The following is a 17,668-nucleotide window of genomic DNA, read 5'->3' as shown; positions in this document are numbered from 1 at the left end:
TTTTTATAGGATGAACATAGAAGGAAAATGAAGAAAATGTGTCCGATGGCTTAGAGTGGAAAGAATCTAGTTAGAAGTTACTTGGAGTGTCTACTTGGAAAAATCTCTAGTTAACGGTTAGTCAGCGGTTTCTGATTGGTAAAGTCTCTGGGTTTGCTATTTACTTTGGACTCCAGATTGTTTGTATAAGAACTCAAAGCTCTGGAACACCCTGTTGAATGGCCTTCCAACTTTTTAATTTAATTTTATTTTTATTTTATGTGTATAAGTGTTATGTCTGCATGTATGTAAGTGCATCCATGTCATGCAGTGCTTACAGAAGTCAGAAGAGGGTTTCAGATCCCTGGAACTGGAGTTATGGATGATTGTTAGCTGCCATGTGGGTGCTGGGATTCAAACCCGAGACCTCTGCTAGAGCAGCCAGTACTCTTAACTATTTTTTGTTGCTGTTTGTTGTTTTTGTTGCTGGAACTCGCTATGTAGACCAGACAGGCCTCGATCTCACAAAGATCTGCCTGCCTCTACCTCCCAAGTGCTGGGATTAAAAGCATGTGCCACCGTGCCCACCTTGGTATATATTTTTTGAGACAGGATCTTGCTGTGTAGTCCACTCTAGCCTTCGACTCACAATACTCCAGCCTCAGTCACTCAAGTGTTAGGATTCTACACATACACCACTAGGCAGCTGCCTATGATCTCCCAATTAAATTTTTTTGCATTGCTTAAATGTGTATAAGATTTATTTGCTTATTTTTATTTGTTTTCTTTATTTTTTTATGGCCATATCTGGTTGTTTTTTTTTGTTTTATTTTGTTTTGTTATTTTTTAATGTTGGGAGCCAAATTCAGATCCTCATGCTTACACAGCAAGTGCTTTTACCCACTAATTATTTATTTATTTATTTATTTATTTATTTATTTTGAGACAGGGTCTCACTGTACAGCCTTGGCTGACCTGGAACTCACTATGTAGACCAGGTGCCTCAAACTCAGAGATCTGCCTGCCTCTGCCTCACAAGTGCTGGCATTAAAGGCAGGCACCACCATGCAGCAATAAGATTTATATATAAGTTCTATCATAAGATTTTACATATGAAAAGTTTCTAATTGTTCAACTGAAGAATTATAAAGGAAAAATTATAAGAATTATAAGGGAAATAGGAATGGAGGCAAAAACCTTATAGATTAAAGGAGATTAACGGCACTGCATCACATGCCTGGAATCCTAGTACTTGGGAGGTAGAAGCAGGAGGATCAGAAGTTCAACATTATCCTCAGCTATGTAGCTAGCTAGAGGCTAGCTTGGGCTACATGTCCAGGGCAGGACAGCTAATTGAAAGAAATACAGAGAAACTCAACAAGGTGATTGTGATCACTGTTAGGATGGTGGCTACTCTTGAGGGAGGGGCTTGGGGTGAGGTGCATGAAGGGGTTGACCAGGTTCTGTTTCTTGGTCAGGTGGCAGTTTCAAGGTGTGAGTGGTCTCCAATAATTCTTTAATTGACACATTTGATTTATGTCTTTTGTATCTGTACTTTTAAAGATTTTATTTATTTATTTGTTTGTTTATTTACATATATTCATATATGTAAGTGTACCATGTGTGTGCCTGGTGCCTGCGGAAGCACTGCAGTTATGGACAGTTGTTAGCTGCCATGTAGGTGCTGAGAACCAAACCCGAGTCTTCTTCAAGTGTAGCTAGTGTTCTTAAGCACAGAGTCACCTATCTAACCCCTATTTTTATTTTCTGCTTTTAAAAATATTTTATTATTTATTATTTTTTAAGTTTTATGTGTATGAATGCATTGCCTATATGTATGTAAGTATGCCTATGTTGTGCAATGCCCACAGAGGTCAGAAGAGAAGGTCTAATTCCCCTGGAACTGGAGTTACAGACAGTTGTTAGCTGCCATGTGGGTGCTGGGGATCGAACCCTGGTCTTCTGTAAGAGCAGCCAGTACTCAACCACTGAGCCATCTCTCCAACCCCACTATGATTTTTTCAATAAAATTTTTTCTTAAAAGTCAGGTGCAAAAGAATATATGGGGTTAGGGAGACAGCTTAATCAGTAAAGTGCTTGCTGGGCAAGCAGGAGAACCTGAGTTCAGGTCCCTGGCACCCACGTATAAAAGCTGGGCAAGGAAGCATGCGCCTATAATCCCAGCACTAGGATGACTGAGGCGGGCAGATCCCTGGAGCTTGCTGTTCCACCAGTTTATCTGAATTAGCGAGCTCCAGGCTCAGGGAGAGAATAAGGTGGAGAAACAAGAGGAGGACACCCAGTGTCAATTTCTGTCCTACACACACATACACACACATGCACACACACATATACACACATACACAGGTACACACACACATGCACACACACACACACATACACCACGCACACATACACACACCATAATGCAGTGAAAAAATCACAAACAAATCTTAAATTATACACATTGTCTATTAAGTTATACTATTTTTAATATTTTATTCCTATTACTTTTTATTTATTTATTTATTTATTTTTTGTCTTTTTGAGACAGGGTTTCCCTGTAGCCTCAGCTGTCCTGGAACTCACTATGTAGACCAGGCTGGCCTTGAACTCACAGAGATCCACCTGCCTCTACCTCCCGAGTGCTGGGATTAAAGGTGTGGGCCCCCACACCTGGCTATTTTTATTTTCTTTTATGTGTATGAGTATATTGCCTGCATGCATGTAAGTGTACCTGTGTCATGCAATACCTGCAGAGGTCAGAAGAGGGTGTTGGCCTCCTGGAACTGGATGGTTGTTAGCCACCATGTGGGTGCTGGGAATCAAACTCAGGTCCTCTTCTCTTATTTTCCTCTCTCTCAAAAACTCCAATTGTCAGAAGACAGTTTTGTGGAGTCTTTTCTCTCCTTCCACCTCTCCATGGGTTCCAGGGATCAAACTCAGATCATCAGGCTTGCATGGAAGTGCTTTTATCCACTGAGTCACCTTACTGGCCCTAAAACATCTCCTTTTAAGTATGTGCTTGAATCAAAAACCCAACAAGAGTTGGGCATGGTGGTGCACACCTTTAATCCCATCACTTGGGAGGCAGGCAGGATCTCTGTGAATTCAAGACCAACCTGGTCTACAATAGTGAGTTCCAGGCCAGCTGGAACTATAAAGTCAGATACTGTCTCAGAAAAGATAAAAACAAAAACCAGACCAATATTTGGGACTGGAGAGATCTCAGTGGTAATGAGCACATACTGTTCTTGCAGAGGACTGGGGTTTGATTCTCAGCACTGGCACCAGGCTGTTCACAACCACCTATAACTCCAGTTCCAAGAGATCTGCTGCCTTCTTCTAACCTCCTTCATGCCTGCACATGGTGCATACATACAGGTACACACACATTCACATAATAAAAAACAAATTTTTAAAAAAGAGCCCAGCAAGATGATTCATGTAACGTATCTGAGTGATGTGCTTCCAGTCTCTCCTTATGTTTAAGGATCATTTACATGCCTAGTAATTTGCCACTTTAAACTGTAAAATTTTGGTGCTTTTTTTTAAATCATGAAGTTATGTGACAATCAGCAAAGCATTTTTATCATCGCCAAACAAATCATTCATTAGTTCTCACTCCCTGTTCTCTCCTGGCAACCACTAACGCTCTGTCTCTAAGGACTGGCTTGATCAGGACATTGCATATAAATGAAATTGCACAACACATCATCTTTTCATTCAGGTTTTTGCAATTATGACAAAGTTGCAACACACAAGGTGCATAGATCATTATGTCCTGGATATGGTTTCTGTTTGTCCCCCAAGTATGCACATGGAATCTTGGCTGTCCATGTAACAATGCTTAGAGATGATGGAGCCTTTAAGAAGCGGAGCATAAGGGCAAGGCGTGGTGGCGCACGCCTGTAATCCCAGCACTCGGGAGGCAGAGGCAGGTGGATCTCTGCGAGTTCAAGGCCACTCTACATAGTGAGTTCCAGGTCAGCTGGGGCTACAGGGAGACCCTGTCTCTAAAAGCCAAAAAAAAAAAAAAAGTGGAGCTTAACCAGGTTTGGTAACACACACCTGCAATCCTAGCTCTCACTGAGGCAGGAAGATTGCCACAAGTTTGAGGCTAGCCTAGACTGTATATGAAGTGAAAATCAACTTAAACCACATAGGGAGACCTTGTCTCAAAAACTCCAAAAGACAAGGAAGAAGTGCAGAAAGAGAAAGAGGAGGAGGGAGAGGAGGAAGAGGAAGAGGGGGAGGGGGGGAGGAGGAGAAGGAAGAGCCTCATTCAAGATAACTAGACTATGGGGGCCACCGCCTTGGAAAGGAATCCATGTAGTTCTCCTGGGATCCCAGTTTGTTTCTGGGTAAAAGGATTGTTATAAAAGAGCAAGGCCAAGCCCCTCCCGTTTTCTGGTACCCTGTCTTCCCATGTAATCCTCCCTCCACACATGCTCCTGCCACGAGGCTCTTTCTAGAACCCACTGGTGCTCGTACCCTTAAACCTCCAAAACCATGAACTAAAATAAACCCCTTTTCTTTTCTTTTTTCTTTTCTTGTCTCTTCCTTTCCTTTCCTTTTTCTCTTTTATTTTCCTCTCTCTCTCTCTCTCTCTCTCTCTCTCTCTCATTTGTTTTTGGTTATTTGGATTTTAAAAATTTGTTTCGTTTTTGTTTTTTATTTTAACAGGGTCTTGCTCCATAGCCCAGGCTAGCCTCCAACTCATGACCCTCCCGCCTCAGCCTCCTTAGGGCTAGATCCAGGCCTGTGCCACCACACCTGACAATCTGTTTCCTTTATACTTTATCCAGCCTCGGGTATTTTTAATGATAATGGAAAGTGAACTTACACGCAGGCCTTTCTGTGGGCTTTCTTTTCTTTCTCCTGGGTAAATGTGTAGGAGACTAGGTCCTCCGACCTTGGAGAGTGAACTACAAGAAACCACCAAGCTATTTTCCCAAGTGGCTCTTTATTATTCTTTTGATGTTTAAATCATTTTATCATTAAGTTAACGAGGACTTCTGGTAGGTTCCTGCCCTACTGACATGACGCCAGTAATTTAATAGTTCCTTGCTCTCAGGCATTCCAAGACCTTCCAGATCCATCTTGTACGATTTCTTTCACAAACTTGAAATCAAATATTTTTCCAATGATGCTTTTAGTGAGAAATAGCATTTAGATTCCACAGTGTGGGCATTAGGACTATTCGTTACTTCATTACTACAGGGATGTCATTGTTTATAGGTCTGTTAAAATCATGCGATGTGGCTCAGTTGATAGAGTGCTTGCCTAGCATGCATGAGGGCTCGAGTTCAATCCCCAGCTCCCCATAAAGTGGTGCACACTTGGAATCCCAGCACTTGGGGAGGTTAGGCAGGAGGATCAGGAGTTCAAGGTTATCCTTGGTTACATAGGGTGAGGCCAGACTGGGCTACAAGAGACTGTGCTGGATAGTGTTAGTGTCAACTTGACACACCTGGGTTGAGGGAGCCTCAATTGGGGGATTGCCTCTATTGGACTGGCCTGTGGCCATGTCTGAGGGGCATCTTCTTGATGAGTGATGTAGGAGGGCCCAGCCCACTGTGGGTGGTGCCACCCATGGGCAGGTGGGCCTGTGTTGCATAAGCAGGCTGAGCAGGGGCCAGGGGAGCAAGCCAGTAAGCAGCGTTCCTCCATGGCCTGTGCTCCAGTTCCTGCTTCCAGGTTCCTGACCTGAGTTCCTACCTTGGGCTCCCTGATGAACTGCGACCTGGGAGTTGTAAGCTGAATAAACCCTTTCCTCCCCAAGTTGGTAGTGGTCAGAGTATTTTGTCACAGCAATGAAAGAACAAACTAGAACAGGGCCCTACCCTTGTGACCTTAACCCAACCCTAACTACCTTCCAGAGGCCCACCTCTAAGTACTGTCAGCAGGAGCGTTAGAGCTTAAAGCACAATGTAGTTTCTGATCAATCCCCAGAACTGTGGCCAGACTCTGACTTACCTTGGACACAAAAGCCAGTCCATTATCTGACCCTGTCATCTGTGGAAAGCTGTACCTGGGGAGGAGGTCTTCCAACAGCTTCTTTGCCACCATTTGAACCATTTCATGTTTAGTAGGGAAGGCTTCAGTCCATCCTGAAAAAGTATCTACAAAGACTAGCAAATAACGGTAACCATACCTGTCAGGTTTTACCTCAGTGAAATCCGTTTCCCAATAGGCTCCAGGTTTTCTCCCTCGAAGTGTGATTCCTGGGTTTCTAATATTTGGCACTGCGTTAGTGAGTTGGCAAGCTTTATAGCCATTGACAATGTCTTTAATCTGTAAATTAGCATCCTTGATTTTTACTTCAGCATGTTGAATTAAGTCCCGCATCCTCTTGATGCCCATGTGGGAAGAACTGTGTATTTTGCCAACATTTGTTTTCCTAATTTTTCCGGGAGAATCAGCTTCCCTTCTGCTGACCTCCACCATCCTTCCAGGCATTGGGTCCTCTGCAGTCTCTTTATCCATTTCAGGTCCTCCCCGGTGTATTTGGGCTTTTCGGGAGGTTTGGGTCACCTGGGTCAATTAGTGTGGTGACCAAGATTGGGTTAATTTGGAGGGAGCCTGTTTAGCCACCTGATCGGCTCGATTGTTTCCTTGGGAAATCGGATCGTCCCCTTTTTGATGACCTGGCAGTGGATAATTGCCAATTTCTTTGGCAGCCAGAGAGCCTTCAGCAATGTTAGGACTTTTTCTTTATTTTGACAGTCTTTCCCTGTTCCCGATAAGCCCTGTTCCCGATATTTTGCCCCATGAACGTGCGCGGTGGCAAAGGCAAATCGGCTGTCCGTATACACATTAAGCTTTTTGTCCTTTCCCAATACCAGCACCTTAGGGCAATAAGTTCAGCCTTTTGGGCTGAAGTGCCAGTGGGCAGAGGCTCTGCCCAAATGACGCCCGTTAATGATACTACAGCCGCCCGCATACCTCTTGCCGTCCTGGAACCAGCTGCTCCCGTCAGTGAACCAGGTTACTTCAGCATCAGATAACGGGGTATCTCTCAAATCTGAGCAGGTACCGTGGACATGGGCCAGGATTCTGTCACAATCATGCAGGGGGTCATCCATGTCTGAGTCCAGCAAGAGCATGGCTGGATTCAGGGAAACTGGTACCTGGAAGTTGATTCTAGCAAGATTAAGAAGTAATGCCTGATAATGAATTATATGGGCGTTACTTAGCCGTCTGTCTGGAGGCTGCTTTAAAACTCTTTCAATTGCATGGTCAAGTTCTGGCCCAAAGTCAGTTTGTCAGCATCTTTTACAGTAGTGCTTCTTTGAGTATATAGCCCAAGTATTGGACCTGTTGTTTGCATGGTTGGGCCTTTTTAGTAGATGCCCGATAGCCCAGGCTTCCCAACATCTGCAACAGGCATTCTGTGCCATCCATGCAAGCCTCTTGGCTGTCTGCTGCCCTAAGCAGGTCATCCACATACTGCAAGAGACTCCTTTCCCCAATGCTGTCTCAGACGCCTCCGCCTGTCCTCTGAATCTGCAGTGGCAGCCAGCAGGATCCTTGCCAGGTCCTTGTTCTTCCTTCTTTCTGCCTTTATCTGTTTTTTTCTCTGCACTATCCCTATTGTTGTACACTTTCTTGGCCACAGGTTGTTAAATCCCTTAAGCTCTTTTCACCCAGTCTCTCTACTCTTTGGAGATTTTTCTTTATATCCGGAGCTGACTGGTTAACAAAAGCCACGGCCACTACCACTAAATTATCTTTGGCCTCCGGATCTAACGGAGTGTGCCTGTGAAAGGCATCCGTTATTCGCTCTAAGAATGCAGCTGGGCTTTCATTTAGTTCCTGACTAATATCATATACCTTTGCCAAATTAGTTGGCCTACGAGCAGCCACTTTGAGACCCGCCAACAGAGCCTGGCAGTAAACCAGAAGCCTTCCCTTACCTTCTGCAGTATTATAATCCCAATCAGGCCAGGTCAGTGGATAGGCAGAATCAATCAGTGTTGTGTCAGTAGTAGGGACAACAGTATTGCCAAGAATTAACTTCCTGGCTTCTGTTTGGATACATTCCCTTTCCTCTGTGGTAAACAGGACCTGTAATAATTGATGACAATCATCCCAAGTGGGTTGCTGTGTGAATAAGACAGTTTCTAATAAATTAATATGCTCCTTAGGATTTTCAGAAAAGGGAGCATTCTGGGTTCTCCAGTTGTAAAGGTCTCTAGTGGCGAATGGCCAATAGTGATGGGGCTGGTTGCCAGTCTCATCCGTGGGGCTGGTGACTCTGAGGGGTAGAACAGTAGAGCCTGGACCCTCCAGTGTTGCTGCCCTTCGACTCCTAGTCCCCTGAGCCGGTCCCCCCATGCCTGTGAAGAATCTGGTACCAGGGGTGCCGGTTCTGGAGGGGGTACCTCCTGTGGAGGAGGTGGTAAGGAGGGGGAGGAAAAATTAGATCTTCTTCTGTGCTGTCCTGTAAAACAGGGTACAATGACGGTACTGGTGGTTTGGTTTCAGGCTTAGGTGCTTTCTGTGTTGTCGTTTTCCGTTCTGCAGCCATCAGCGCCTCAGTTTTCTGTAAAGGAAGAAAAGACTTGACTCAAGGAGGCGGGTTATTAACTAAATCTCCCCAGACCATTATGTATGATATTTGATCCAAGTGTCCCATACGTGGTGGAAGAATAATTTTCTCAACCATGTTAATGACAGCAGGATCAAAGGTCCCCTCTGAGGGCCATCCCACATTAAAAGTGGGCCATTCAGACCTGCAGAAAGTAATTAGTTTATCCTTCCTGACAACAACAGAGAGGTTATGGGCTCAAGTCTTAACCTCTCCAAAGTGTGCAAGAACCAGGTCCAGGGGAGTAGAGGGAGTCTGTCCCATTGCGTCCATCTCAGTCACAGAGAAATAAACAACCAAAGACAAAACAGAGAGCCAGAAAGACACAGAAGGCCAAGTAGCAAATTCCCCCCCACTCATGAGGAAGAAAAACTGAAAGTAGGACAGCGGCGAACTGCCGTGCCATGGGAGTGACCCGCCTTGTCCTTTCACAGAAATCAACAGAGTCCGGGGCCCTCCATCCCCTCTGCCGAGGTCTGGAATGTCTTCCAGACCTCTGTGGTCACGGTCATCTAGCGTGTCCACTCCAACCGCTCCTGACCACATTGTTCACAAGTTTGCCTTGAGGCTCAGAACAAAAGCTTGGACAGACACAGACAGGTACAACTAGAAACAGACACTTACTGGCTGGCCAAGAACCCTCCGGTTTAGAGATCCTGGGGGTCTTGGAGATCCCAGAGGAGCCTCCAAGATGTTGTGCCCAGTTCACGAGACCCCAAAGACCACCAAGGAGCCGACCGATGCAAATACACAAAGGTTCTTTTAATTGTTACAAGCTTAAGCTTGGGCCCACTCTGTCCCCGACTCAGCGGATCTCAGATATGAGACCCCTTGCTTTGGGAGACAGAGGTTTTTATAGGTTTATTTCAGCAAGTTCAACAAGTAGGGGAGTAGGGGGTCTCCAGCCTGGCAAGCATCTGATTGGTTGCAGCTCAGTGCCAAACCATAAACTGCTGGCCTCAGAAAATCTGAAAACATATCTGGACTTTTAGTACTTTCCTGTCCCTGGTTAATTGACCGTTGGCCGGGGAGTTGTTCTCTATCTCTTCCAAGTATTGTGGTTTTTCTTGGAACAGGGCCCAGGGCTGGGTCAGTCCTATGGAGGTTTTATCCAAGATGGAGTCACTCAGGTCTCTCAAGGAAGGTAGGAAGGAAGGAAAGAGGGAAGAAAGGAAAGAAAAAAGAAAGAGGGCCAGCAAAATGGCTCAGAGGGTAAAAGCACTTGCCCACAAAAGCCTGATGACCTAAGCTGGATCCCCAAATCCCATGGTGGAAGAAGAGAATCATTTCCACAAAGTTATCCTCTGACCTCATGCACATACACACACCACCATATAATTAATAATAATAAGCAATAATAATAACAATAAATTAAACAAGAAAAAGGAAGATAAACAAAAGCAGACAGAGGATCTATAAATCTTGCCTAATCCATTAACCTAGAATCTATATATTTATTTTCTTCTGTTTTTTGTTTGTGTTTGAGACAAGGTCTTCCTGTAGCTCCAGCTGGCCTGGAATGCGCTATGTAGACCAGACTGGCCTCAATCTCCCTGAAATCCACTTTCTTCTGCCTCCCAAGTGCTGGGATTAAAGGCGTGCACCACCATACCCGGCTATATATATTTTTTTCTCTTTCTCTCCCTTCCTTCCTTTCTTTTCCCTCTCTTTTTCTTTCTTTCCTTTCTCTCTCTCTCTCTTTCTCAGGGTCATATGTACCCCAGGCTGGTTTCAAACTATGTAGCTGAGGATGACCTTGAATTCCTGCTCCTCCAAGTAGCCCAGCTGTCCCTCTCCTCCCTGTTGATCTACCCCTGGAGATGCTGCCTGAGCCTCCCACATTCTAAGGGGGTATGACTTGGCTCCCAGGAGGAGAATGGGTTGAGGCCTGGAGGACCTGTTGCCCTTTCCCTCCCCCACCAGGTCTCCATTATCATCTATAGGAGGTAGGCTTGTATGGAATAGCTCTGAGATCTTTGTGGAAATGGTCAGGCTGGGCAGGTGACCCAATATTCTGTCCCCAACGACTCTTAGGTCATGCCTGGCCTTTTGGGGGGAGAAGAATGTTCCAGGTAGGTGTAACAGATGGATTGCAAACATAGCCCCAATTCTTCACCCACACTTAGCCATGCCCTCATGATGTAGCTCTGTTCCTTTTGTCAAGAAGTGGCGTCCATCTGCCCCATGTGACAGAGACAGTTGTGTCACTGTTCTGAGTCTAGGATTTAAGGAACCTTGATTTACTTGCTCCCTTTCTTGGAACTCTGCTTCTGCTGTGAAAATTAGTCTAGGCTATCCTGATAGAGGATGTCATTCCCAGGCAGGAATCTCGGCTGTTGAAATCTAGAGCCAGTGCCCCAGCCCAGAAAAGAGGCTGTGGAATGTCAAGGCAATCATCGAGAGCCTACTCCATCAGCTCTGGAACAATCACTCACAATATGGAGGCTGGAAGTAGATATTTTGCACAACCTGTAATCTGGGTAGAAGTTAGCTGCTCCTCCCTGGGCTTAGCTGATCCAGGCTAATGTCTACTGATCTGTGTTGAGCTCTGCTGCTCCTGCTTGGGCTGGGTTGCTCCAGACTAATCTCCAGAGATCTAGTCTGGACTTGGCTGCTGTGCACTGAGCTCTGCTAATCCAGCCTGAGCTCTCTGACCTAGACTGGGCTCAGCTGATTCAGGCTGGGCTCTGCTGGTCTAGGCTAGACTCTGCTGGTTCAAGCTAGTCTTAGCTGATTCAGTCTGGGTTTGGCTGATCTAAACTGGCCTTACCTGAGGTGGTACTAGCCCTCAGGCAGGGGTTAGAAGGACCAAAGCAGGTGGATTTGGAAAGGGAGGGATGGTGAGGCCCTAGGGTTGTTATGAAAAAAATTATTGGAACAGCTGAGAGATCAAGCATTCACCCAGGAAAGAGTCGGAAAGTTTGTTCATTCTTTTCACATGCATGTGGTTGCAGAATTAACAACCAGGGCACTACGATTTGGGGGGGGAGCAAACTGAAGTACAGATGGGGGTTATTTAGGCCTTTTTAAAAAAATATTTTATTATTTTTATTCTATGTGTATGCATGTATTTCCTGAATGTAGGTAAGTGCACCTGTGCCATGCAATGCCCGTGGAGGACAGAAGAGGCTGTCGGATCCTCTGGAACTGGAGTTACAGATAGTTGTTAGCTGCCATGTGGGTGCTGGGATTTGAACCCTGAACCACTGAGCCATCTCTCCAGCCCCTATTTAGACCTTTTTACATCATTATTTTATGGGCCATATATCTCGTCATGATGTGTGATGTTATCTCAGGGAAATTCCTTTATGAGTTCACCTGGTCATCATAGCATACAAAGTAGGTATTGCAAGCCCGGGTTAGGACATCTTCCACCTTTTGATCTATAGTCAGGCCAGGCTAATTGGGCTAGGAATCAATCAAACGGACATTGCAGCTTACAAAACAGCACCAGAGACATTCATAGGCATCTGTCACATTTGATCTACACTTTCCTTGGACTAATTGAACCAGACACTTTATTACACCATGTGGTGAACTCTCCATTTCTTGGTTTCACACCTTTATCAGCAGTTGGACATGATGAATGGAAAGCATCATAGAATTTTAAGATATTACAGAGTAATAAAACATCTCAGGGTAGTGAGAACACCACTGAGCAGTAAAATGTCACATTTCAAGATACCAACCTAGTAAGTAAAACAAAAGGAAACTACAAAACAGTCTAAGCTTAAAAGATTATGAATACAGTTAGTTATACAAATATAACTTCTTAATCGGTGAGCAGGTCTTTGCTGCCTGACTTGGGAACTCAACAGGAGTTCCTTTAAATTTTTTTTTTGTGTTTTATTTTTTGAGACACCTGTAGTCCCAGCTGGCCTGGAACTCACCATGTAGACCAGGCTGGCCTTGAACTCATAGAGATCAGCCTGCCTTTGCCTCCCAAGTGCTGGAATTAAAGGCATGTGCCACCATACTCGGCAATTTTTTTGTTTTTTTAGAATCCAAATTATAGGCTGGAGATGTAGCTTGGTTGGTAGAGTGCTTGCCTTATATGCATGAAGCCCTGAATCCCCAGCCAGGCATAAACCAGGCCTGGTATTGACACCACAGGATCAGAAGTTCAAGGTCACCCTTGGCTATATATTGAAATTTTTTATTATTTTTATTTTATGTGTATGAGTATATTGCCTGTGTGTATGTAAGTACGCCCGTGTTGTACAATGCCCAGAGGTCAGAAGAGGGTGTTGGATTCCCTAGAATTGGAATTATAGATGCTTGTTAGTCACCATGTGGGTGCTGAAAACCGAACCCAGATCTTCTGCCCAGTACTCTTAACCTCTGAGTCATCTCTCCAGCCCCTACATATTGAAGCTAGTCTGGGGTACATGAGACCCTGTCTAAAAAACAAAAAGCCAACAAGTCTGCATCTGAATTAAAGAATAAAATAGCTTAATGTGACCTTATAAGCAACAGTAGGTCTCTGCTTGTTCCCTTCTCCCCACCTGCTACTTCTGGAACGTAAGACTTTCAACTTAAAAAAAAAAACAAAACACAATTATCTAAGCTGAGCATGGCAATGCATACCTTTAACCCCAGCACTTGGGAGACAGGCAGGCAGATTTCTGTGAGTTCAAGGCCAGCCTGGTCTGTATAGAGAGTTCTGGGCCAGCCAGGGCTACATAGTGTCTGTCTCAAGAAAAACAAAAGCAAATAACAGTTTTCATGCACTGGGGATGGAGGTCAGTGGAAGGCAGGAACTACCCATTTATGTAGCAGTTCAATCTCCAACACACCCAACTGTATCTAATCCTTCCTGAATGAGGTGCCCCTGCTTCTTCTCTCTGTAGAAGATTCAGCTCAGTGTCACCCTCTCTTCCTGACACACCTGCCCTCTTGCTGACCCTGGTCCTCCTAGGACCCTGAAGCCATGATCTGTAGAGAATGCTATTCGCTTTCCACTTGTTTCTGTGACTTTGCAAATGCTCTTCATCACGGAACTATGCTGACCACTCCACCCACTTTAAATTTTTAGCACTTTTTCTTCCAGGAGCTTCCTGGTGATGCTATGAACCCCAGAGGCCGGGTGGAGTGGGAAAGGCGTAAACTCTTTACCTCCACTCTGGAGAAGGAGCTGGAGACAGAGGTAGAGATGGAGAAAAGATGCAGGCCCAGGCCTCCTGGGACTGGAGGAAATCAGTATCTTTTACAAAATATTTTTATTTATTATTTTTATTTTATGCGTATGACTGTAGGTGCACCCGTGTCGTGCCTCGTCAGAAGAGGGTATCAGATCCTGGGACTGGAGTTACAGACGGTTGTTAGCCACTTTGTGGGTGCTGGGACTCGAACCTAGGTCCTCTGCAAGAGTAGCCAGTGCTCTTAGTGGCTGAGTCATCTCTCCAGTCCCCAGAAATCAGTATTTTGAGGACAAAAGGCTCGCAGGCCTGGGGGTGGGTCTCATTGCCAGGGAAGTGCTGAGGCCTTTGTGCCTAAGTGTCAGTTGCTTCTGTCGGTGGCCTGGTTTCCTCTGTGCTCCCACCCCAGCTCCAAAGTCTGTCATCAGATTTATTTCCTTTGGCAGCCTACTTGGGGTCTCTCTCTCATTCCCCCATTTCAGTGGGGTTCATACTAGGGCCACAGAGAGTGACAAGGTTCAAGACTTGAGACATGTATAGCATGAAGGTGACCAAGCCTTTGTGATGCACTCTATTTCACTGAGGATTGGCAGACAAAGATGCATGATGGAGTTTGGTCCTGGGGTCTTTTCTGAGTGAAGAGGTGTAGTTAAATTTTACTTCTGAGAGGTTCACATTGGCTTCCGGCTCCTTCCTCCTACTGTCTTTACAACAACCTGAGACAAGAACTCTCCAAAACCACCATTTGGAAAATCCTAATAGTTTATTGGACTTGCTAACAGTGCATGGGGTGGGTCTTTACTTACAGAAGAGTGGGCGCCCTCCTCCATTTACATCCGTGCTGGAATGTCCACACCCAAACATAGATCCTGTGACCTCCTGATAGCCGCAAGAAATTGCAAGAGAGGTGCCTCAGAGAGGTGCCTCGGGGCATTCTTGGCTTATGTATCCTTAGCCCCTCCTCTTCATGCAGCTACGGTTGACTGATTGGGTGGGAGGGGTAACTGACTCCCCGCTGACCCTCCTTTCAACTGAACCTGGGAAAGAGGTGTCACTATAGCTTGCCGGTATAGTGTATAGTAGTCGGAGGACATGTCTAGGTAACAAAAGGCTGCCACAGGGGCTGGGGAGATGGTTCAGCAGGTTCAGGAGGTAAGAACTGTTGCTGTGCAAGCCTGAGGACCTGAGTTTGAATCCCTGGCAACCACATAAAAAGTCAGGCTTAGCTGCACATGCACCTATAACTCTAGTGTTGTAGAGGACAGAAACAGGAGGATCACTGGGCTGTCCACTGGTTGTCAGCCTACCTCCAGGCTCAGTGAGAGACTGAGCATAACATATAAAGCAATAGAGCAGGACAATGGCCTCTGTGTGAGTATATGGGTATGTACCTGCACGCACATACCAGGCTCAGTGAGAGACTGAGCATAACATATAAAGCAATAGAGCAGGACACCTGACATCCTCCTCTGGCCTCTGTGTGAGTATATGGGTATGTACCTGCACGCACACACACACACACACACACACACAGAGGTTGGGACAGAATTTGTTCAACTTGGACAGGGTGAAGAACCTCCTTATGGTGGGGGGGTCTGGACTGTGGGACCCCCCCCCAGTTCTGTACATAGCAGAGTTCAAGGACACAGCAGTGGTGGTGGAGAGCCCAGGCTCTGTGCCTGGCATGCAGAGCCCAGATGGCCTAAAAGGTTTTGGGACATGACTCAAAATTACAGAAGGACTCAAGAGAGATGGAAACCTCCATCTACACCAAAACCTGTCTGCTGAGGCACGTGCTTTCTTCATTTGTCATCAAAAGCTGGATCAACCCAGATGCCTCTTTAGTGGGTGGACAGTTATCTGTCTACACAAGGGACTATTACTGAGCAAGGAGAAGGAGAACTACCAACACACATCAACATGGCAGAACGTTGACTTCATCATGTCATGTGAGAGAAGTGAGATGCAAAGTCTACACCCTAAGATTGCATTATTTATGTGACATTCAGAGAAAAAGTGCTAGACAGGAAGCAAATGGGCCGCTGCTAGGTTCACTATGGAGTGATGGGGGGCGGCTTCTTTGGGTGATGAGAGTGTTTTAAATCTTCGTTATTGTAGTAGTTGCATGGCTCTATGAATTTGCCTAATTCTCAGAGTTATATACTGAGAAGGAATTCAATAAGCCCACAGAAAAATAACAAAAAAAGATAAGAGTTGGGACTGAGGATATAACTCAGTTGGTGAAGAGTTCACCTAGCATGCATGAACCCTGGGTTCAATTCCCAGCACTACATAAACTGTGTGTGATGGCCCATGTCAGTAATCCTAGCACTTGAGTAGGCCCAGAAGTCATCCTTGGCTGTATAGCATGTGAGTCTGATGTCAACCCGAGCTACATGAGGAAGAAAAAAGAAAAGCCACAGTTAGGATAGTGTTTACAGTGGTCTTCTATAGGAAGGTTGCCAGGGTGGGATGGGGGAGAAGGAGAAGGAGCAGGAAAGTGGGGCAGAGGAGGGGGTGGCAGCAGGGCTGAGACTCAGGGGTGTCTTCACGTGGGTAAATCTGAACAATCTGAATTTTAGGGTATGTGGCCCTGCCTGCCCCTGAGGCTCTGATGATATGGTTCAGCATGTTCGGTTTATTTGCTTGTTTTGCTTCGAGACAGGGTCTTACTATGTAGCCCAGGCTTACCTGGAACTATGTATCCCTGGATAGTCAACGGCGAGGAATTCCTTCGCCAACTCAGACTGGCCCTGATCTTCCTACTCTCCAGCTTCTTCCTCTTTGCTGGGGCTCAAACTCAGGGGCTCAGGCATGCTGGATAAGCTCTCTGAGTTCCACCCCCAGCCTAAGGGCCAATCTGGTACATTCTGTGGGGTTGCCACAGATGCCACAAACAAGAGGAACCCCCTATTCACACCTGCTTCCTTTCATGCCCTCAACTTGCAACATTTCCTCTGTCTGGATGAGATACGGGAAGAGAGTTCATAGAGGAATGGAATAGAAGTCTGCCAGGAACTGAATTTCAGAGCTGGCTCTGTTGCTGGCCACCTCAGTCCCACCTTCAAAAGGGAGACCATGGTCCACAGTTTACAGGGTCCTGTGAGGCATGGTTGTGATGCCTCGGGGAGGCATTGACTTTCAGGGATGCTCACCAGGAGGACAGGTTTGAATTCCTCTCACATTTTTGTTGCTGTTGTTTTTGGAGACAAAGCCTTGCTGTATAGCCTCATCTGGCCTCTTTATCCTCCTGCCTCAGCCTCCAAAGGGATAGGACTACTGTTGTATGCTACTGTACCTGGTTACAATGAATATTTGTTTGGCATAAATATGTCCCATGTGAGATTTGGAACCTAAAACATCACATATCAAACACTCAATTGACTTATCTGGAATTCAAATTAAACTGAACTGTCGGTCTTTACGTGGCAGGGGACTCAGACAGGTGACAGGACAGGACTCAGTGGTGGTGAGTGTAGGTTGAATCATCTCTAGCTCCCCAGCCTCCCCTGCAGCCTGAGTCACTCAGACTTTACCTGGCATCTCGCCTCCTCCAGGCAGCCTCCCGGTCTGTGAATGACACCCACTGGCTGCTTTTGTTCTGCTCAGGGCTACCAACCTGTGTCCGCCTTGGAAACTCACTCCTTGGCCCCAAGCAGCAGTTGGGGTGTCTTGGAGTCATTCTTATGTGTGTGAGCCTATGTCCCTGAATGCTAGCAGCCAAGGCTGGGTGTCCCAGTGCTGGCAGCGGGTGCACTGTGCGTTGTGGGTCTTGTCTGGCTTGTGGCTGAGTGGCAGCGTTGCTCTTACATAATCAGTTTCTCTCCTCCTTCTTTTTCCAGAGCCAGACTTCACACTGAGCAGCTGCGGTGGAGAAATCAGAGAACGCGCCACCCAGCCCTAGATTCCAAGGAGCCTGCTGGGGACTCCCTCCTCCTCCTCCTCCTCCTCCTCCTCC

At 45.9% G+C, this 17,668-nt stretch overlaps 1 long non-coding RNA gene across 1 annotated transcript in view; it reads left to right on the top strand.

The window, feature by feature from the left end:
- The window catches only part of LOC115070665, a 56,033-nt gene extending 38,365 nt beyond the window's left edge, over positions 1-17,668 (top strand). Inside the window, exon 3 of the long non-coding RNA XR_003849819.1 lies at positions 17,553-17,668. This is a non-coding gene — a long non-coding RNA (uncharacterized LOC115070665). The remainder of the gene's footprint in view (positions 1-17,552) is intronic.

Source organism: Nannospalax galili, unplaced genomic scaffold (assembly GCF_000622305.1).
Source record: "Nannospalax galili isolate Female #2095 unplaced genomic scaffold, S.galili_v1.0 scaffold56, whole genome shotgun sequence".
In the NCBI taxonomy this organism is placed as follows: Eukaryota; Metazoa; Chordata; class Mammalia; order Rodentia; family Spalacidae; genus Nannospalax; species Nannospalax galili.
Note: the sequence above shows the minus strand (reverse complement) of the source record. Positions and strands in the feature narration are given on the sequence as shown.